The sequence below is a fragment of the Dromiciops gliroides genome, chromosome X (assembly GCF_019393635.1).
Source record: "Dromiciops gliroides isolate mDroGli1 chromosome X, mDroGli1.pri, whole genome shotgun sequence".
NCBI lineage: Eukaryota > Metazoa > Chordata > Mammalia > Microbiotheria > Microbiotheriidae > Dromiciops > Dromiciops gliroides.
In genome coordinates, this window is record NC_057867.1 from 62,799,557 (window position 1) to 62,821,639 (window position 22,083).

Sequence of the window (22,083 nt, forward strand, 5' to 3'; positions counted from 1 at the left end):
ATCAGATTGCATTCTGTTTTGGGGAGGGAAGAGGGAAAGGAGGGAGAGAGAAAAATTTGAAACTAAAAATCTTATGAAAACAAATGTTGAAAACTATCTTTATACATAAATAGAAACTAATACTTTTATGATTCAAAAACAAAACTAAAACTAAAAACCTTCCTAAACAAATACAACTGTTTAAAAGAAGAATGGACAGTCTCAAAAGTAGTGAATCCCCCACAGACTGAACTAACACAAATAAGGGATGTTGTAATAGGAGTTCCAATTCAGGCAGGTGTCACAATTAGACTAGACATTCTAGGGACTGCAAGTCCGTTGTCCAAGGTCATACTCTGAATCAAGCAACACACTTTAGGACTACAATGCTTTAAAGTATTTAAATAAAAACATCTAATTGATTCCAGGGGCCACAAGGCTCCCTCTCAAGATATAAATAGTGAAACAAAATCAAATTAGCTGGAACACTCTTTTGAATGGTATTCACACATCCTTAGGCTTAATTATGACAAATTCAGCAACCCTGTTCTACTGAAGTATTAACAATCTAATGAAAACAACATAACCTGGCACCAGACAGGCTGCCCAAGATTTGTTTATTCCATGGTCATTTACAATGAAAGAAAAGAAAATCCTGCCAATCTTACAAACCCAGATGTAGGCCTCTTGGGTTACTAAAAGCTGGTACACAATAACAGAGAAACAAAAAGGGAATATAATCTTAGGAGTGGTAGGGAAGAAAGACACAGAAAATATGTTTAGGCAGATTACTGGAACAGCAGTGGATAGATAAGACTCAAAGATTGGAGACAAGTTAGAATACTGCTGCAATCATCTAGATATAGAAAAATAAAAGCCTACATGATGGTGGTAACCATGAAAACAGTGATAATGGGGATAATGTAAAAGACTTCCCAAAAATATATAGGCAGGAAGGGGCAGCTAGGTGGCGCAGTGGATAAAGCACAAACCCTCAATTCAGGAGGACCTGAGTTCAAATCCAGCCTCAGACACTTGACACTTACTAGCTGTGTGACCCTGGGCAAGTCACTTAACCTTCATTGCCTTGGAGGGGTAAAAAAAGAGAGAGAAATGATGGAGATGGCTTCAGAGGAACCTGGCAAAATATATATGAAACAATACAGAGTGAAGTGAGCAGAATGAGATGAACTGAGGGTGCAGACAGATCCAGATACAAAGATCCAGATAGAGATGATATATATTTTCATATATGGCCAAGGGTTTCAGGTTTTCTTGTGTGTGTGTGTGTGTTGCTGGGATGGGGGGGGGGGAGCTGAGAAGAACAGGAGGAAGGTAAGAGAGAGGAAAAACATATTTTGTTCACTGGGAAAAAATTAAATTTTAAGGATAATAAAAGAACTGAAGGAGAAGTCTCTGTCTTCCATCTCTAAATCCTATGATCCTAGAGTAATAGAGTTGATGCCCCAATACATTGTTGTTGGTGGTCCTTCATTCTCAAAGAGGACCATGACATCAGGGATGATGTCATGACTTGCACTGAACTGGATTTAAGTGAGGGAAGGCTATTTAAGGTCACCAGCCTCACTCTCTCCTCTAAAACCATCTGGGTCCAGTGGCAAGATATATAGAGATGACTGGAAATGGCCCCCTACAATACAACTACTCTTTTTTTTTCCAAAGTGAGGCAATTGGGGTTAAGTGACTTGCCCAGGGTCACACAGCTAGTAAGTGTTAAGTGTCTGAGGCCGATTTGAACTCAGGTATTCCTGACTCCAGGGCCGGTGCTCTATCCACTGCGCCACCTAGCTGCCCCCAACTACTCTTTAAATAAAAGAAAAAGAACGACTACTCATGAATCTGTAATAAGAGATCTGGTACAAATCCAGTTTCTAGTATGCAGTACCCCACCTATGTCACCTTAGGGAAGTTACTTCACCTTTCTAGCCATCTGAAAAATGAGGCAGGTGGACCAGATGGTATCTGAGCTGCCTTCCACCTCTATATGCACAATGCTATAATACTAAGTATGAAAAGGAACAAGAAGAGCTGTATAGAGCCCTAACAATTTAAAGCTATAACACACACTGGAACATAAGAATCTCCTTTACAACATCCCTGGCAAGTAGCTGAGTGGAAAGAATCTTGAATTTAAAGTCCTAAGACGGTCACAGGCAAAAAAGGCAAAAAGGGTATATCACTGTTCCCCACCCACCAACCTTTGGAGCCTCTTGCCTCATGAGCCAGGCAGGCCCTAGGCATCACCAACCTACTGGTTGTTAGTATGTCTTCATCAGCTCCTATCCCAGAGGAGGAGGATCTTTCTTCCCAGCCTGCACCTGAGAGAGACCCTGAGGTGCCGAAGAGGAAGAAGATGATGAAGAGGATAAGGAGGAAGAAAAAGAAGAGAGTCTCATTCTAGAAGGCAAGAGAGAGAAAAAGAAAATAGAGAGGTTGACAATGCAAGTATCCTCCCTACAAAGGGAACCATATACAATTGCCCAAGGAAAGGGACAGAAACTGTGAAATTGAAAGAATACCCGTCTTTCGAAAGTAAGAAGAAAACTGATGAACTTAGAAATCTTCATAAACTACTTTACAACAGGCCAGGCCTCAGACACTTGACACTTACTAGCTGTGTGACCCTGGGCAAGTCACATAACCCCCACTGCCCTGCAAAAAAAAAATACTGTTAAAAAGTAAATTTCATGTTTAACATGACTGTAATGTATAACCTATATCAAATTGCTTACTGGCATTGGGAGGGGGAGGGAAGAGAGGGTGGAAGAAAAATTTGGAACTCAAAAAATATCTTTACATGTAATTCAGAAAAATCAAAATAAATAACTAAATTTAAAATCTTTTAAAAGAGTTAACTTCATGAGACAGAGATAATTTATAAAGGCTGCTGATCTGGATTGTTCCCATGAATTCAAAGATCTGAAAAACACCAGCAAAAAGAATATATTTCCTTTTCTAAATCTCTGTTGGTTAAGCATTGTGTTAAGCAGAACTGACTGCTGACTTTGTGTCCTAAGTGTTATATAAAAATTTGATTTCACCCTTGTAACTTGCATTTCGATACAGTTTTATCAGTTAAGATTTTTGCATGGCAATAAATGTTCCCTTTTTTTGTTGTCATGTATTTTGTACATTTTGGATTTCTTTATATAAGGTCATGGACTCGAACTGTTGTAGCTCTTGGTGTGCTTAATATTAGGAGCTTGCTGATGAAATGCTTTTAATCATCAAGTAGAACAAAATTGTAACTACTGGCATCTTATATATACAGAGTTTGGGTTATTGCAATATTTGGTAAACTTAGGGTAGTGTTTTCATCATATTCAGGATATACAGTACACAGGGTATAAATATTTGGGTGACTAAATCTGAACTCTCTCTTCCATATGTACTGCAAATTATCAGCATGATAAAACAATTGGCATAGATGTTATTTTTGTACTTTTTAGAAACAGATTTGTTGTATATAAGGTTTTCATATTTCTTTGTGCGAATCAATTTTTTAATTTATGTATCTTTAAAATTATAACATGAAGTGTCAGTGTTTTTGCCAGAAGGCTATGATGGAGCACTGGAAATGGAAGTTATGAAGATAATGCTGAAGGAGTAGTTAGTTTACTCATTCTTTTCCATTTAGTCCTGTTTTGCTTAGGAAGTATAATCTGCCTGTAGCTAGCTTTACAATATGACTGCAAATGCATTTTATATTTCAAGGATTAACTTTAGTATATATATGAATCAAAACTGCTTCAGAAATGTTGGGAAAAGGCTCAGATGAGTATAACCACCTCCAGCTCATAATAAACTTGAATTCAGTTCCATTTAACTGATTTTCGTCCACATAAAATATATAACTATTCACAGGAAACAAACTACTTTTGTAGTAGATATGTCACATCAGGGCTGTGATTATAAAGTTGCTGGCCAAATCAAGATATTAGTTGATCTCAACAGAAAGAATCATTTCTCCTACATGTAATTCTTCATGAGACTAAAATAACACAATGTATTTTATATTTTATATAGACTGTAACTTAAATCATTTTGCCAGATGAACTTGTATCTAATTCTGAAACAATTTTGATTAGGTAAAGGGAAATATTTGACCTTTGTAGCATCTGAATAAGAGGCATTTCATTCTCTTTGCATCAAGGGACAAAGTAAACTCCTGAAATGTTGAGTCTGAATGGTGTTTTCCATACGGCATAAAAACACTTGTGTTTCCTTTTAATATGAAAATATATTTGACTTTTTCCTTGCATGAAAATTATTAGAACTTTAGGGCATGTTTATTAATTCAGATGAGTGGAATAAGCTACTTTAAACTAACTTTAAAGCAGATCCCAAAATTGACTTCTGATTTTAAAATAAAATTTCTTTTTTTTCCTGTGAAACTCATCAGTGAAAAAAATTTTAATTGTGAGTAGTGAATGTTTAAAAAAAAAAGTCCTGAGACCTAAGTTTAAGCCTGAAAACTGTCATGTATTAGATTTTGTGACCACTGAGCCTAGGTTTTATTATCTGTAAAATGGGAATGATATTTATACTAGGTACCAAGAGTGATTTATTGTGAGCTGCAAAGCACTGCTATTATCATCTAGCCTCTCCTTCAATACCTCCAGGGACAGAAAGTAAGAACCCATTCAATTGCCTTACAACTCAAGTTCTTAGAAAGTTCTTCCTTATACTTTCTTGAAGGGGCCATTCCATGGGCCTAGTTCTAATCTCTAAAGCTACATTTTCACTTCCAGATGATGATCCTTCAAATATTTGAAGAATTTCTGAATAAAGGATTTTGGGAAACTGTTGCTTTCCTCAAAAGCTTCAAAGATTGAGGAAGACTACAACAGCCACTTTTATGCCAGAAAAACCAATTTGGTCCTAAAAACATAGCATCTGTTTATTTACATGAATTTCGCACAAACCAGGTCCAATTTCTTATATAAATCAGAGATAATTTTAAAAGGGCTTGGTTAAAGAGCCAAAAATCTCAATATGCTTCAGAAACTGACAAAGCAAGCATTTTTCCCAATGGAAGATTCTGCTTTAAATAATTCAATTTGGAATTATCTGCTCCTTCCCCCTCCTCTTTTACTTAGTTTAATTATGAGTACTCAAATACAGAAAAGAGACAATTGTATAGGTTCAAATGAGGTCAGAAATTCCCTGGGTATTGCTGGTATTAATAATGCATTGGGAACTAATCACAGCTGACAGTGTTTTTTGTTTTCTGCAGGGAGGTGAAAAGACATGGGACACCTTTAGGGATCAATAATTAAGTGGCTGGTGGGGAGGCAAAACAGTGGGTACCTTCCCAGCTACCCAAGCTTCTCAACAGCAGTTATTTAAACCAGATGTCCTTGACAGATCACAATAAACTGGGGTGGGCAGTGTAACAGTCAGGCAAGTTGCTGTCACCCAGGTAAGGCTAGATCCTGAACACATAACATTCTTTTCAAAATGGCTCTGTGAATAAGCCTGGATCTTGTCTGTCTATGGCAACTGCTTCATACTGCAAAGGAAAAGGAAAGAGGTTACTACCTGACTTCAACAATCTCCTATTTAATGGGGAGAAAAGGGGAGGGGGGGTGTCTGAATCAGTTCTGTTGTTTCTCATGGCTTGAAAAGTTTTGCCAAATAGGCTTTGCAGTATTTGGGGAAGGTGAACAGGGAAATATTTTTAAATGCCATTTATAGAGATAACTTTTTTATGCCTAAAACCTTGGTGACTCAAGTTTGGGGTTTTTTTAATTTATCCAGAGAGCAGAATAAACTGCAGGCCATAAAAGTAAGAGACAAATTTAAGCTTAACTAAACTTGGGGCGGGGGGGGGGGGGGGACCAACCTCCTAAAAATCTGAGTTGCCCCAAAGCAAAATGAGCTGTCTTAGGCTGTTTCATAATCTGTAAAATGGTGATAATTATCAAGCAATATGGTATTCAAGTGTTCTGTTCTAAATCCCAAATACATATTGATATACTCTTCCAAAGTCTTCTGGAAGGGAATCAATAACTCAAGCCACTTTCACTATGGTCTATGACACCTTTCTTTTCTTTCTTTAATAACAAACACTTTTATTTAAAGTTTTGAGTTCCAAATTCTATCCTTCTCTCCCTCCACTACCCACCCCAGGTGGTAAACAATGAGATATAGATTATACATGTGCAATTATGTAAAACATTACCATATTAGTCATTTTGTATAAGAAGACTCAAATACAAAAAAAAAAAAGACTCAAATAAAAGAAGAAACGAAAAAGTGAAAAATGGCATGCTTCACTTAAATCTATGTTCAATCAATATCAGTTCTTTCTCTGGAGGTGGATAATATGCTTCGCCCTTAGTCCTTTGGGATTGTCTTTGATCACTGTATTGTTGAGAATACCTAAGTCATTCACAATAGTTCATTGCTATTACTGTATACAACATTTGCCTGGTTCTCTTCACTTCACTATGCATCAGTTCATGCAAGTCTTTCCAAGTTTTTCTGAAATCATCCTGCTTGCCATTTCTTATAGCACAATACTATTCCATTACAATCATGTACCACAGCTTGTTTAGCCATTTCCCAGTTGGTGGGCCTCCCTCTGATTTCCAATCATTAGCCACAACAAAAAGCTGCTATAAATATTTTTGTACAAATAGGTCCTTTTCTCTTTTTTTGGATGTATAACACCTTTCTTGGGAATATTTCTAGACAGTTCCACCTTTCCTCCCATGGTCTTTCCTTTGGCAAAAGCCACAACATACAGGAAGCTTCTAAAATTATAGCACTGGGGGCAGCTAGGTGGCACAGTGGATAGAGCACCAGCCCTGGAGTCAGGAGTACCTGAGTTCAAATCCAGCCTCGGACACTTAACACTTACTGGCTGTGTGACCCTGGGCAAGTCACTTAACCCCAATTGCCTCACTTAAAAAAAAAAAGTTATAGCACAGGGGCAGCTACATGCCACAGTGGATAAAGCGTCGGCCCTGGATTCAGGAGTACCTGAGTTCAAATCTAGCCTCAGACACTTGACACTTGATAGCTGTGTGACCCTGGGCAAGTCACTTGACCCTCACTGTCCCACCCCCCAAAAAAAAGTTATAGCATGATTTTAAGCTTTAATAGCTTAAACACCACATTTGTTGTGTTCAGGTCTCGAAATGTTTTTATACTGTCTGATTTTTAGAGAGAATGTGCTCATTCATAATGGTTTAGCTGATATCAGATTTTTTAAATTGCTATAAATATAGTTGGTCTATTATTTGTATTCAAGCTATCAAACTCAAAAGGGGCTTTTCAAAATTCTGCTCATCTCCTTTTCAAAATGATTCCTGGGGCAGCTAGGTGGCGCAGTGGATAGAGCACCGGCCCTGGAGTCAGGAGTACCTGAGTTCAAATCCGACCACAGACACTTAACACTTACCAGCTGTGTGACCCTGGGCAAGTCACTTAACCAAAATTGCCTCACTAAAAAATAAAAAAAATTAAAAATTAAAAAAGATTCCTGACATCAGTATAAGGTATCACTGCTAGAGTTTGTGAGGTTCATTAGATGTTCTCTTCCTCTACTGCATCAAAAACATTTGCATTATCTTCTCACACATTCCAAGTGGGAGAAATAAGTCCCTCCCTTGTGTTTTCTTTTGTAAGACCATCAAAACAAAATAAAGCTATTCCCATACCTTGTTGATCTTTTTTAATTCTCTCTCTGACCCTTCAAGATAGTTCTGAAGGGCCTTTCTATCCAGGGCTCCGTCTAGAGCAGAACCCGTTGTCGCCGCCGCCGAGATGTTGATGCCCAAGAAGAACCGAATTGCTATCTACGAACTCCTTTTTAAGGAGGGAGTAATGGTAGCCAAGAAAGATGTCCACATGCCAAAGCATCCTGAGCTGGCAGACAAGAATGTGGCCAATCTCCATGTCATGAAGGCTATGCAGTCTCTAAAGTCTCGTGGCTATGTTAAGGAGCAGTTTGCATGGAGGCATTTCTACTGCTATCTCCCCAATGAGGGCCTTCAGTATCTCCGGGATGACCTTCACCTGTCCCCTGAGACTGTGCCTGCCACACTCCGAAGAAGTCGTCCTGAGACGAGAAGGCCAAGACCTAAAGGCCTGGAGGGTGAGCGACCTGCCCGGCTTAGTCGTGATGAAGCTGCCAGAGACACCTACAGTGAAGTGCTGCTCTCCCTGGTGCTGACAACAAGGCTGAGGCTGGGGCTGGGTCAGCAACAGAATTCCAGGTTAGAGGTAGCTTTGGTCGTGGACGTGCTCAACCTCCTCAATAAAAAGTGTAGAGATGTTTCATATTGAATAAAATTTGGGAAAAAAAAAAAAAGATAGTTCTGAAGGACCTCCAGGAATATTATAGCCAAATTTGAGAACTCCCAGGTCAAGGAGAAAATATTGCAAACAGTTAGAAAAAAGGAATTCAAATACTGTGGAGCGGGGGCAGCTAGGTGGTGCAGAGGATAGAGCATGGGCCCTGGAGTCAGGAGGACCTGAGTTCAAATCTGGTCTCAGACACTTGACACTTACTAGCTGTGTGACCCTGGGCAAGTCACTTAACCCCAATTGCCTCACAAAAAAAAAAAAAAAACCCAAATACTGTGGAGCTCCAATAAGGATAAAGTAAGATCTAGCAGCTTCTACATTAAAGGACCAGAGGGCATGAAATATGATATTCCAGAGGGCAAAGGAACAGGGACTACAGCCAAAAATCACATACCCAGCAAAACTGTTTATAATCTTTCAGAGGAAAAAAAGGGACTTCAATGAAAAAGAGGACTTTCACACATTTGTGATGAAAAGACCTGAACTGAATAGAAAATTTGACTTTTAAATACAAGATCATGGAGAATCATAAAAAGGTAAACAGGAAAAAGACTTCATGAGGGACATTAAAAGGTTAAACTGTTTACAGTCATACATGAGAAAATAATACTTCCAACTCATAAGAACTTTTTCCGTAAGGAATACACAGAGGACACAGGTTTGAACTAAATATGAAGGGATGGTATTTGTAAAGCATTTATTTTTTGTGTATCCTTGTCCTCTGTGGAGCAAACAGGGTGGGTTGTCCGGTGTCTGGGGCCAGATTTGGGCTCTGGATCTCCTGGGCCCAGGGCTGGTGCTTTGTCCAACGTGCCATCTAGCTAACCCATGATTGACATATTTAAAATAGGGATGAGGGGTAAGAGGAATAGACTGGGGGAAGGGGTAGGAGAGAAGTAGAATGGGGAGAGGTAGCTCACATGAAGGAAACATGATAAAAGCCTATGGAGGGGAGGGGAAGAGGGGGAAGGAAAGGGGGAGAGAGTGAACCTCACTATCAACAGAATTGGCTCAAAGAGGGAATAACACACATACTCAAGCTGGTATAGTAATATCTTTTTGCCCTGAGGAAAAGTGGGAAGAGAAGGAGATGGGGGGGGGGGGAAGAGGGGAAAGAAGGAAGGGAAGTTTGGGGGAGGGAGCTGTAAAAAGCAAAACACTTTTGAGAAAGGTGAAGATGTTCTGCATAACACCACATGTATGACATATATTGAAGTGCTTGATTTCACAGGGAGAGTTGAGGAGGGAGGGAGGAAGAAAAATTTAGAAAACAGAATTAGTTCAAAGGTCTTAACCTCATCAGAGTGGGCTCAAGGACGGAATAACATTCACACCCAATGGGGAGGAGTAGTCTATTTAACCCTACAGGAAAGTAGGAGAGGAAGAGGATAAGGAGGAAAGGGTGAATGAAGGGAGGGCAGAGCAGGGGAGGGGGCAGTCAGTAGCTAAACACTTTTGAGGAGGATTAGGGCAAAATAAGATAGACAACAGAGTAAATATCACTGGAAGGGGATGGGATGGAAATAGTTATGGTGATTGACTACAATGTCAAAACATATGGTACCCACTCTGCTGGGCTATTGTGAAGAAAATTCTTTGTCAAGTTCAAAGTACTATATCAAAATTATAATGAACAGGATGCTATCAGAGAAACCTGGAAAGACCCACATGAAATGAAGCAGAGAGAAATGTACCATATACAAAATAACAGCATTAGTGTAAGATGATCTGCTGGGAACCACATGGTTATCTTCAGCAAGGCAATGATCCAATATAACTCTGAAGAAAACTGAAGAACTTAGGAAAATTGCAGTCCATCTACAGAGAAAGAACTGATGGTATCTGAAAACAGACTGAAACATATTTTTTTTGACAATTCCTTAATCTGAAGTTTTGTTTTCACCTGTTTTCTCACACAACCTAGATAACGTAGAATTGTTTTCCATGACTACTCATGTATAATTTATGTTGAATTGTTTGAGTTCTTGGGGTGAGGGTGGGAGGGGAGGGAGGAAGAGAAGTTGGAACACAAAGATTAAAAAAAAATTGATGTCAAAATTTGCTTTTACATGTAATTTGGAAAATAAAAGTCTAAAAAAAAAGTTCTGAAGGGACACTTGTCTCAGCTACCCAATTAATAAAATGTAATCAAGTCTTCAACATTTTTAGTCATTTCTAGTTGCTGAAATAGAAACTTTTCTAGGTTTATATTGACTTCTGTCTTTAGAGTACAAAGTTTCTTTTGAGCTCTGGTCCTTTTCTTTGTAATGCTTGAAACTCCTACACTGTCTTTTAATGTCATTTTTGTTTATGTTATTATTTTCACTGTTCCCATGCTTCTGCTTAATTCACTCTACACCATCTTCACACACACACTCTCTCTCTCTCTCTCTCTCTCATACACATCTTCCCAAGTTTCTCTGCATTCTTAGCATGTGTAATAATACTCATATACTACCATTTATTCAAGTAATACTCTACTATTGGGCACTCACTTTTTTCCAGTCTTTTTGTGACCAAAAAATGTGATTCTATATTTTTGTAAATATGGGACCTTTTCCTTCTATCTCTGACCTCCTAGACATAGGGGACTAAGTGTAGTATCACTGGGTCAAAGGATTTGCACAGTATAGTAACATTCAGTATAGTTCCAAATTGTATTCCAAAACTGTTGGACAGCTCCATCAAAATTAGATTAGTGTGCCTGCCTGTCTGCCTGTGGCCCCTTCAGTCAGTCAATAATCATTTGGTAAGCACCTACTATGAGCCAGGCATTGGGCTGAGCAGTAGGAATACATAGAAAGACAAAAGATAATCCCTGTTCTCAAGAGGTTCCAAGTCTAATGTGAAAAAGGAAGACAACTTGAAAATTAGGTTAAAAAACACAAAGAATAAAATGAAAATCATCAGCAGAGGACAGGTATTTGAATTAAATTAAAAGAGATAAGGAAAAGCTTCTTGTAAAAGGAGGGATTTTAGCTGGTACTGAAAAGACATCAGGGAAGGTAGGAAGCAGAGATAAGGAGACATAGACTTGGAATTTCTTGTATAAGAAAAAGCAAGAAAGCCAGTGTCAATTTATATTGGGAGGGGTAAGGTGTAAAGAGTTACACTCAATGTACCAGCAAATTTGGGAAATTCAACAGTGATCGCTGGATTGAAAAAGATTAGTTTACATCTCAGTCCTGAAGAAGGGCAATGCCAAAGAAAGTTCAAATTATCAAACAACTGTGCTCATTTCACATGCCAACAAGGTTATGCGTAAGATTCTGCAAGCTACACTTCAGCAACACATGAAACAAGAATTAGCAGAAGAGTAAGCTGGTTTTCAAAGAGTCAGAGGAACTAGAGAAGAAACTGCCAACACTGAAGACAGAATCAAGATGGTAAAGCAGGGACTTTCCTGAACTCTACAAATTCCTCTCTGAAAAACTTTAAAATAATGCCTCAAAACAAATTCTGGAGTAATAGAACAAAAGGTAAGGGTGAAACAACTTTCCAATCCAAGACAACTTAGAAGGTTGGCAGGAAAGATCCATCTCACTGGGGTGAGGGAAGCACAGCACAACATTGGCTGTGCCCCTAGGTAGTAGCAGGACATGGGGGCAGCTACATCAGTGGTAGTGGTTTCTAGAGCTCTCAGCCCACAGATGGTAGAGGGGTCAGAAAACTGGCCAGAAGATTATTACAGGAACCCTTTTGCGGGCAATGGGTGCACAACTCTGTTGCACTGCCCATTTCTGGGTCATAGTTCCAGGATTAGGAGAAGCACTAACACACTAGTACTTGCAGCTGTACAGGAGCAGGGATCTTGGTCACAGTTCCAGGGCAGAAAAGAGTGCTTGTGGTGGCTAACAGACCAAAGCACAGACTAAGATAGCAGTGGCCACACATCTCCTTATATCATATCTCTTTAGAAGAATTGAAAATTTAGAGATCTCCAAAATTAGCTCTGACAACAGCAGCACAAAAAACCTGAAATCTGGGACAAGAAGAAACTTGGGACATTTTTACTGCCTGTTTTTTTTTTTTAACTTTTAACTTTATGCTAAAGAAAAATGAGCAAACAACAAAAAAAGAACCTGACCAAAGAATGTTACTATGGTGACAGGGACAATCAAGACACAAACTTAGAAGACAAAGAAGTCAAAACAGCTACATACAATGCCTCAAAGAAAAATATGAGTTGGTAGAATACACAAAAAGAATTCCTGGAAGAGCTCCAAAAAGGATTTTAAACATCAAATAAAAGAAGTAGACGAAAAACTGGGGGAAAATGAGAGTGATGCAAGAAAATCATGAAAAGATAATCAAAAGGCTGGTAAGGGAGGCACAAAAATACGAAATACTACCTTAAAAAACATAATTGTCGGGGCAGCTAGATGGCGCAGTGGATAAAGCACTGGCCCTGGATTCAGGAGCACCTGAGTTCAAATCCGACCTCAGACACTTAACACTTACTAGCTGTGTGACCCTGGGCAAGTCACTTAACCCCAACTGCCTCACCAAAAAAACAAACAAAAAAAAAACAACATAATTGTCCAAATGGTAAAAGAGACACAACAATCCACTGAAGAGAATGCCTTAAAAAGCAGAAGTGGCCAAATGGAAAAAGAGGTACAAAAGCTCACTGAAGAAAATCAATCCTTAAAAATTAGAATTGGGCAAGTGGAAGCTAATGAATCCATAAGATGTCAAGGAACAATAAAAAAAAGTCAAAACAATGAAAAATAGAAGAAAATTTGAAATATCTCATTGGAAAAACAACTAACCTGGAAAACAGATAAAGGAGGGATAATTTTAAAATTATTAGACTACCTGAAAGCAATGATCAAAGAGCCCAGACATCATATTTGAAGAAATTATCTACGAAAAGTGCCAGAGTACCTTAGATCCAGAGAAATTGAAAGAATCCACAAATTACCTTCCTGAAAGAGATCTCAAAATGAAAGCTCTCAAGAATATTATAACCAAATTCCAGAGCTCCCAAGAATGTTATAACCAAAATCCAGCACTCCCAAGTCAAGGAAAAAATACTGCAAGCAGCCAAAAAAACCCAACTGAAATACTATGGAGAGGCAGCTAGGTGGCGAAGTGGATAGAGCACTAGCCCTGGAGTCAGCAGTACCTGAGTTCAAATCCAACTTCAGACACTTAACACTTACTAGCTGTGTGACCCTGGGCAAGCCACAACCCCAATTGCCTCATCAAAAAAAAAAAAAGAAAGAAAGAAATAATATGGAGCCACAGTTAGGATACCACAAGATTTAAAGGCTTCTACTTTAAAGGAGAAAAGGGGCTTGGAATCTCTGCCAGAGGGCAAAGAGCTAGGATTACTACCAAAAATATTGTGCCCAGCAAAATTGAATATAAGTCTTCAGGGGGAAAAAAAAATGGATATTTAATGAAATAAAGCACTTCCAAGCATTCCTGATGAAAAGATTGGAGCTGAGTGGAAAGTCTGAAATTCAAATACAATACTAAAGAGAAACCGAAAAAGGCAAACATATAAGGGACTCAATGGACTTAAACTGTTTACATTCCTATAAGGGAAGATCATGCAGTTAGGAGTCTACACAGAGAGAAAGGGTGTGAGTAGATTATGTTGGGGTGATTTCCAAAAAAAGAATGTAGGGCTGAAAAAGAGAGATGCACTGGGAGAAGGGGAAAGAGAGAGATAGCATAGGGCTAATTTTCTCTCACATGAAGCAAAAGCTTTTATAGTGGAGGAGAAAATGAGGGGAGGGGGAAAGAATGTTTGAATCTCACTCTCATCAGAATTAATTCAAAGAGGGAAGAATACATATACATACTCAATTGTTTATAGAAATCTCTCTTACCCAAGAGGGAGAAAGAAGGGAATGGGAATAAGACAGACTTTTGAAAAAGGAGAGGATCAAAAAAACCATAAATATAAATAAATAAATTGAATGAATGAATGGATAGATAGATAGAGATAAATAAATGAATAAAGAAAGAATAAAAGAAAAAGGACAGGATCAAAAGAGAGGGAGGGAGAGAGAAGAATGGGATGAAAATGGGATGGATGGAAATGCATAGTTAGTGATCATAACTGTGAATGTGAATGGGATGAGCCAATGGAATGGAAAAGGATAGATAGCAGAATGGACTGGAAAGCAGAATCTAATAATATGTTTATAAAAGACACACTTGGGACAGAAAGACACACATAAAGTTGAAATGAAGGACTGGAACAAAGTCTATTATGGTTCAATTGAAGTAAAAAAAGGCAGGAGTAGCAATCATGATCTCAGACAAAGTAAGAAGAGACCCAATTCAAAGAGATAAACAGGCAAACTCCATTTTACTAAAAGGTACCATAGATGGGGGCAGCTAGGTGGCGCAGTGGATAAAGCATCAGCCCAGGATTCAGGAGGACCTGAATTAAAATCTGGCCTCAAACACTTGACATTTACTAGCTGTGTGACCCCAGGCTAGTCACTTAGCCTTCATTGCCCTGCAAAAATAATAATAATAATAATAGAGTAGTATCAAAAATTTTTTACAGCAAGTTTCACTGATAAAGACCTCATTTCTCAAATATATACTGAGTATAGAACTGTCAAATTTCTAAAAGAAAAAAAAAATTTGGCTGACATTGACTTTGTGTGCCAATAAAATCAACAAGCATTAAGTGCCTACTATATGCCAGGCACTGTACTATATAAATAAAAGAAATATGAAAAAAGGACACAAAACAGTTCCTGCTCTCAAGGGGCCCACAGTTTAATAGAGAGACAACATGCAAACAAGTATGTCCAAATAAGATACTGACAAGATAAACTGGAGATAATACTAGATTAAGGGGTATGGGAGAAGGTTGGATTTTCGCTGACACTTTAGGGAAGCCAAGAGGCAGAGATGAAAAGGGAAAGCTCTAGGCATGAAGGACAGCCAGTGAAAAATGCTGAAGTTGGAGCCAGAAAACTAGTGTCTTGGAGTGTTCAGGAAGGACTAGCAGCTCCGGTGTCAGGGCTGCTCATCCACCTTTGGAGTCCACCTGTCACCCACCTCTCACCTGGGGTTCCAAGAAGTTGAGGCATGCGCAGCAGCCACAGCCCGGTAAAACCATCTCCATAGACAATCTAATCCAGGCTAAGGGTAACCAACAGGCCCCAAGCCCAGCGGTGAGTTAGGGGCATGTCTACCCCAAGAATATGAAGACTTCCCCTGGCAAAATGGGCACATGAGAACAATCCGGAGCAATCAAAACAGGCGAAGTTGAGTCCTTAAGAGTTCGGTCAGACATCGAAGACCCCAAGGTCATCTACTTCATCCCAAGTCACTGTCAGCTGTCCTGACACTGCACATTGATGACTCTGGAAAAGTGAGTGAGGCTTATGACTTTGTGTAGTTCTGCCTCACTTAAATCCAAATCAAATGCAAGTCAAGACATCACCCTGAGATTTCGTTGGTCCTCTTTGAAAACCAAGGATGAACGCTACTTTTTTCTGCCTAGCCACTCAGTCCAAATCCACCTAATTATACCATTACCTAGTCCACATCTCTCTACCTTACCCCCAAGATTAGCACAAGAGACTTTGTCAAATACCTTGGTCAAATCTATTTATTATATGTCCACGGCAGTAGTTCTTAAGCAAAGATCAAAGAAGACAATATTTGTAAAATACTTAGCTCAGTTCCTGACATATAAGAGGTCCTTAATAAATGCTTGTTCCCTTCCCACTCCCACTCTGAGAACTTTATAAAAATGTTTTGATAACTGTATTTAAATAAAATCTATTTCCTTTGTAATCCTATATATTTTATCTTAGACATTAAAGAACATTCCGAGAAGGGGTACACAGACTTCCCCAGACTTCCCGAGGGATCCATGACATAAAAATAAAAACAGCCTGCTCCATGGCACTCCAAAACTTGTAATCCTGTCCAAAAAAAGAAATGATATTTGATAAATGGTGAAAATGAATTTAATGATATGTTTGTTCTGAAGCCACACTGGCTCAGTGCTTCTCCCTTCTAAATGCTCAAGCATCCTTTTAAAAAGAGAATGTTGCCAGAAATCAAAGTCATGCATGTTGGCTTCCATTCTATAGACTTGACGCTTTCCCCCTTTGAAATCCAGACACTTGCCCTTCCCAGATCCTATAGCACCTCTCCTATTCTCTCTAATTTTCAAAGTTTGCCCAGCAGGTAAATTTGCTAGTTCTTTCATTACTCTAGGACTTCTAGTGACCTGAATTCATTGAGAGTATTCATTATTATACTGAGGTAAAAGACAGCCATGTCCTCAATACCTATTGAGATGTATGTGACTCTTTTCCCCTGCTCGAAATGATGGCAGGGTAAGATTTAGTTCCTATGTCTTCTTTGTCATGAAGCTTTTGGTTGTCACTTCTTTCTGTGAAAATCTACCTACTACTACAAGGAATTTACCTCCCACCCTTGTAATTTTCCAGGCTTAGAATTCATGTAGTGAAGCTCATTAGAAATGTGTGTAAACTATGAGTAAACAGACTGAGGGAGCACCTCTTCTATGAACAAAAAGTGCACACGACATTGTGGCATCTGTTTTAGCTACTCAAGTGCCTTTTTCCCTTTGCTTCCTTTTGTGTCTTCATCTGGGTTCTGAACAGGTGATACTGCTAAATACATGCCTTCTCAATAAATGTGGTATTGCTATTTATAGACACACACGCATGTCGATCCAGCACAATGAAACATAATCATTACAAAGAACAAGAGCTTGGAAAAACAATTAGCTTCCAACATAGGCATTAGTCCTGTCTGTCAGTACCAATGTTATAATGGCACTTCTGGATACAGACTGACTGATTTGCAAGCTGGTTGACTTTTGCAAAAGCGCACTAATGCCATTCAATATTCATCCATATCCTTTGCTGAGGACATTTGTTTATGTGTCTATGAGAGGCTGGCAGGACAGGATCCCTATTTTAGAGAGAAAATGTAAGCTTTTCATTCATTTACTCCAACAACTTCAGTCAACAGATCCAAAAACTGAGACCCAGAGAGTGTCACAGTCAGACCAAAGTGGACCATTTCTTTCTTTTCTTTTTTTGGGGGGAGGGCACAGGGCAATGAGGGTTAAGTGACTTGCCCAGAGTCACACAGCTAGTAAGTGGCAAGTGTCTGTGGCTGGATTTGAACTCAGGTCCTCCTGAATCCAGGGCCAGTGCTTTATCCACTACGCCACCTAGCGGCCCCCAATCATTTCTTTTAACGGTTCAATTGCAAAGGGGAGTCCGACTGGACTGCATCAAGCTCCATCCAATGAAAGTAATAGAACTGTGAGATGCATTCAATATTGAACTTCATTTGCATCTGTTGATGGGGAGAAGTTAAATGTTTTCTTATTTTTGTAACATACCTTGACAATGTTTACAGGTAGGTAAGAACTGTAGCAATTATCTAGTCTAACTCCCTCATTTTACATAGGAGGAAACTGAGGCCCAAAGAGATTGTTACTTGTCCCAGGTCAAGCAGTATGTTAAAGGTGAAAGGATTGGCTCCATTCAGATCCTGCAAGACCTAAATAGGGGACCTAAGAAGATCATCCTTGTAGCCTATTTTTACTTCTATGTAAGATATGAAAGAAACTAAAACTTTCACAACTGAAAACCAAAGGCACAAGTATGGTCAGCAGCGAACATCAGAAAAAAACATTCTCCCATCACATCCCTCCTGTACTACTTAAGAGCACCTAGCACAAAGTAAGTCCTTAATACATGTTTTACAACACAGATCAGTGTACTAGAAGAAAAAGGAAAGGAGTAATAAAGAGGTAGGAGGAAGAGGCTTTAAAAAGGAAGTGAGGGGCAGCTAGGTGGCACAGTGGATAGAGCTCTGGCCCCGGATTCAGGAGTACCTGAGTTCAAATCCAGCCTCAGACACTTAACACTTACTAGCTGTGTGACCCTGAGCGAGTCACTTAACCCCAATTGCCTCACCAAAAAAAAAAAAAAAAAAAAGGCAGTGAGACCTTAGCTGAATGTAAGGATTCTGGAAGGCTCAGAGGAGAAGGGAGTACATTCTTGGAATGAGGGATGAGTAAGATGAACACAAAGAGGCTGGGATGGAGGGGGGAGTGGAGTGTCAGTTTTAGAGTCCATGAAAAGGAGTGGTAGTAAAGCTGGGCTTTCTGATCAAGATGACGGCCTAAGCAGAGACAGGCTGCCCAGCTCCCAGCTCCCCTGTACCTACTCCTGCAAGAACCCAAAATGCTCACAAGATGGAGTAATGGCAAAGAAATCCAATGAGAAACTAGAGTGACTTTTTACACAGCAAAAATCCACAAAAAGTTAGCCAGCGGGGGCAGCTAGGTGGCACAGTGGATAGAGCACCGGCCCTGGATTCAGGAGTTCCTAAGTTCAAATGCGGCCTCAGACACTTGACACTTACTGTGTGACCCTGGGCAAGTCATTTAACCCCATTGCCCCGTTAAAAAAAAAAAAATTTTTTTTAAAGTTAGCCAGCAGCCCCCAGGCTTAGGAAAGGAGGCTGCCAGCACAGCTAGTACCAATACAGGTAAACAAACCCATTATCTGCCAAAGGGGACCAAAAATGGATTCCAGTACTTGTAAACTTGTAAGCCTGCAAAGCTCTTCTACCTACACACGCACATATGCACACACGCACACGCGCAAGTGCTCTATCTCTCTCTCTCAATCACTCACTCCCCTGTAAAGTCCCAGGGTGTTTGGAGGCCCACAATGGGACCTTTGGGGTGTAGCTGAGATCATTTTGGATGTGCAGGAGCACTAAGATTAGGATGGCCTGAAGCTGTGAGCTGGCTAATATTCTATCTGAAGATCCAGTGCTATGAACCTCCAAGCTCTAGGGTAGTATAAGCCTGGGATGAGGTGGTCAGGACAAGAACTCAGGGCACCCAAGACAAGCCCAAAAAAGGGACTGGAGTCTAGCCCTGGCACAAAGCCCCAATTCAGAAACTGAAGCTGGAGTTATGAATAAATCAAGGCAAACACCAACTGGTATCAAAAATTATTGCAAATCTAGAAATCTTCCCAAAAGGAAGCCAGAGTAACTTTTTTAAAACTGCCAACAGTGTGGGGGCAGCTAGGTGGCACAATGGATAAAGCACTGGCCCTGGATTCAGGAGAACCTGAGTTCAAATCCAGCCACAAACACTTGACACTTATTAGCTGTGTGACCCTGGGCAAGTCACTTAACCTCCATTGCCCTGCAAAAAAGAAAAGAAAAGAAAAGAAAAGAAAAGAAAAGAAAAGAAAAGAAAAGAAAAGAAAAGAAAAGAAAAGAAAAAGAATACTAAAACTGCCAACAGTGACTCAAGAGAAAAAATCAAATTTCCACAAGTACTACATAACTAGAAGAATAAATCAAGGTGAGGCAATTGGGGTTGAGTGACTTGCCTAGGGTCACACAGCTAGTGAGTGTAAAGTGTCTGAGTCGGATTTGAACTCAGGTTCTCCTGAATCCAGGGCTGGTGCTCTATCTGCTGCGCCCCTTAGCTGCCCCTCATTTGATTTTTAAAAGCCTTTTTGAGCTCTTCCAAGAAGGCTTTTTGGTCTTGAGACCAATTCATCTTCTTCCTTAAGGCTTCACATGTAGGCATTTTGACAGTACTGTCCCCATCTGAGTTTGTGTTTTTGTCTATCATTTTGTTGTTTTGGGGGGGGGGGGGTCTGAGTTGGGTGGCATGCCCAGGGTCGAGCAGTGGGTGAGGAGGGTCTTTTGTCCGAGGCCTGATTTGGGTTTGGGTCCTCCTGGGTCCAGAGTGAGTGCTTTGTCCACTGTGTCACTTAGCTGTCCCATGATGACACCTTTAAGTTAAGATTGAGGGATGATAGGATTATACTGGGGGAAGGGGGAAGGGGAGAAATAGAATGGGGTGAGATCCTACATGAAAGAAGCAGGAAAGAGCTTATGGAGTGGGAGGAGAGATGGGGGAGGAACAGAGCAGTGAATGAGCCTTACACTCAACAGAATTAGCTCAAAAACCTTAATTTTATCAGAGTTGGCTCAAGGAGAGAACAACATACTCAATTGGGTGGAGTAATCTATCTAACTCTGAAGGAGGGTAGGAGGGGAAGGGGATAAGGAGGGAGGGGTGAAAGAAGGGAGAGCAGATTGGGGGAGGGGCAGTCAGAAGCAAAACACTTTTGTGGAGGGATAGGGTGAAAGAAGATAGAAAATAGAATAAATATCACAGAGGAAGGAATAGGATGGAGGGAAACAGTTAACAATAGTAACTGACAAAAATTTTGAAACAGAAGCAAGACTAATGTTAAGAAGATGATGATGATGATGATAAAGACTGATGGATCAATGGATTGATGATGACTGGATGAAGATGAGGATTGATTGATAAGGAGGACTGATTGATGAGGAGGAAGATTAATTAATGAAGACGAGGTCTGATTGATGATGAGGAGGGTTGATTGATGTTGATTGATGATGATAAAACATATGATACTTACTTTTCTGGGCTACTGTGAAGAAATTCTTTGTCAGGTATAAGGTACTATATAAATGTTATCTATTACTATTGTTCCAAGAATCAACCTCATGGGTTTATTATAAGGAAATCTCTCTTTAAAGTACTAAATAAATGTAGTTTACTATTAAAAAAATGATGATGAGCAGGATGCTATCAGAAAAACCTAGAAAGACCTGCATAAGCTGATGCAACATGAAATGTACTATATACAAAATAACAGCAATACTGCAAGATGATCTGCTGTGAATGACTTGGTTTTTTTCAGCAATGCAATGGTCCAACACAACTCTGAAGGTCTTAGGAAAAATGCAGTCTATCCACAGAAAGAGAACTGATGGTGTCTGAATACAGATTGAAGCATTTCTTTTCTTAGTTCCTTTATTGGAAGTTTTTGTCTGTTTTCTTTCACAACCTGGCTAATGTGGAAATGTTTTGCATGACTGCTCAGTATAGCTTATATTGAACTGCTTGAGTTGGGGGGCGGGGAAGAAGAGAAGAGAATTTGGAACACAAAGTTTTTTTAAAAACTGATGTCAAAATTTGTATTTACATGTATTCAGGAAAAATAAAATTCTAAATAAAGGTTTTTTTACTTATCATTGAAAAAAATCTACCAATCACCTCCTGAAAGAGACCCCAAAAGGAAAACTCCAAGGAATATTGTAGCCAAATTCCAGAATTATCAGGTGAAGGAGAAAATACTACAAGCACCCAGAAAGAAACAATTTAAATATCATGGAGCCACAGTCAGGATTACACAAGACCTGGCAGTTTCAACATTAAAGGATTGGAAGGCTTGGAATATGATATTCCATAAGGCAAAGGAGCTCGATTACAACCAAGAATAAACTGCCCAGCAAAACTGAGCATTATCCTTCAGGGGAAAAGATGGACATTCAATGAAATAGGGGACTTCTAAGGTTTCCTGAAGAAAAGACCAGAACTGAACAGAAAATCTGATCTTCAAATACAAGACTCAAGACAAGTATAAAAAGGTAAACAGGGGGGAAAAAGTCATTCAATAAAGTTAAACTATTTACATCCCTATGAGGAAAGATAATACTTTTAACTCTTGAGATCTGTATCTCTATTAGGGTATAGTTACTAAATAGACTTTGATGTGATGATAAAAAGAAACTTATGGGGCAGAATAAAAGGTACACTTTTATGATAAAATTTTGTTGCTGAAGGACAAGGTCTTTCCTTTGGAACATCCAGATGTCATACTAGTCATATGCTGCTTCCTAGAAACAACAAACCATCAGTGAAGCAGTTCATAGCACAGTACT

The 22,083-nt window shown here is 39.4% G+C and overlaps 1 protein-coding gene and 1 pseudogene across 1 annotated transcript in view; one reads left to right on the forward strand and one right to left on the reverse strand.

Annotated features, from left to right (window-relative positions):
* The window catches only part of CD99L2 (CD99 molecule like 2), a 149,289-nt gene that overhangs the window by 88,986 nt on the left and 38,220 nt on the right, over positions 1-22,083 (reverse strand). The gene's annotated exons all lie outside the window — the stretch shown is intronic.
* On the forward strand, positions 7,740-8,270 carry LOC122733526 (annotated as a pseudogene).